The sequence below is a fragment of the Triticum dicoccoides genome, chromosome 5A (assembly GCF_002162155.2).
Source record: "Triticum dicoccoides isolate Atlit2015 ecotype Zavitan chromosome 5A, WEW_v2.0, whole genome shotgun sequence".
Taxonomy (NCBI): Eukaryota; Viridiplantae; Streptophyta; class Magnoliopsida; order Poales; family Poaceae; genus Triticum; species Triticum dicoccoides.
Genome location: NC_041388.1, coordinates 670,983,370 through 670,985,134, shown reverse-complemented (window position 1 = coordinate 670,985,134; position 1,765 = coordinate 670,983,370).

Genomic DNA, 1,765 nt, shown 5'->3' with positions numbered 1-1,765 from the left:
TCTCTCCCACCCTCTCTCATTTTTAGGTTTGTTAACTTGATGCAGAAAAGATTGTTCTTATGTTTTTGTTAGCTTCGTGGATATGCTCGTGTAGTGAGACCTTGACAGACTGAATACTAACGCGTGGATGTCCGTGATTGTTTATTTCTATGCAGAGTATTGCGGGAAAGGAGCTTATAGGCAGCCATTTTGTTTCGACGCTTGGTGCAAAGGGCTTTGCTGGACGAAGGCGGCTCTCATCGAGGGCGGCCATGTCAAAGATGCCTGGTGTTACAAAACACCATTGGATGCCATTTGTGTTTGTTTGTTCTGCAGCAAATGATTAATTAATCTCAACAACAAAAATAAAGGGTTTCTGCTAAATGAAGTACTTGCTGCTTTTTCTCTCTGAAAATGAGAATCAGCCACCCAAACTGATGCGCATAGTCATATACGTATTATTAATTCTTCAACAATCTCAACCGATGATCAAGTACAACTCAATACCGATGCCGAATAAATGAGCTTAAAAAAACCAACAACATCTACAAAAGGATCTTCCTCACAACAATGTCTCCACAAACTTAGCACGGACCCTATAATGTTTGACAAAGCAAAAACGCTACTCATAAACAAAGCTTTCAGGGAAGGATCACCACACCATGTCAATTTTAACGGGTCCAATCAAATATTACACTTAGAATTTTCATCCTCGGACTCAATATTCGAGACAACACCTTCAATAAAGGCACAACACACGCATGTGACAAAGCCGAATCAAGCTGAAGAGACGAGAACATGGATTTCAACCCAAAGTATGCCCATATTTGTGGTTGAAGCCAAGCTAGATCCTGCCGATGTCGAACCCTGGATACAACCCTTCGGCTCTTGGAAAAGACATCTGGAGCAGGTCAAGGGCCTCGTTGCCCCGCTTTCGGACACCGCTGCGCTCCCTTCGGTCCCTGTCAATATGGTTTATTTCCCATGCACTGTAGCATTGTCCATAATTAGTTCTTATAGATTTTTTATGTTTAACACTAACAATAGTACTCACATCTTAATTATGTACTTTTTAAAATTTCTACACTTTTAATCATACAATCTAAAAGAGCATCAAGTCATCAATTTCCTTTTGATGTAGGTGCAAAATTCTCCAGATATTAATGGCGTGCTTGTGTATTAACAACAATATCAATACATACATGATGGATTAATTATATTGATGGCCAGGAACGGGAAGATGCTAACCCGCCACCAGGGTGGCCATCCATCCATTCTCAGGGTACCGTCCAGCGTATCTCAAATCCCAAAGACATATAGTAAGCATTCATCGCATCTTAAAGATAGATACAATCATTCCGAATAAAAATGTTTATCAAGAGCATGCAAAGACTCTCTATATAGGTAGGATATTAATTCACTATAAAAAAGGCAGGATGTTAATTGCATGTAGTGATGTAGATATATGGTGAAATATAATTAGACGTTGATATTTGATAGAAATTAATTGCATGATGCTATTTGAAAATATATTAATTGCCCATCAGATTTTATGTGATGACGTTGACTTGTTTATAACCGGTGACAGATATATATGCATATAAGTTTCTTGGAGATACTATTGGTGGCGTCTCCCTTAGGTTTGATAAGAAAGAAACTATCACTTCCATCACCATGGATGCCCGACATATGGTTCTCTGTTTCCTCCTTGTACTTAACGGAAATCCTACTGCCGTTGCCGGTTCGTCTCTCTCTCTCTCTCTCTCTCTCTCTCTCTCTCTCTCTC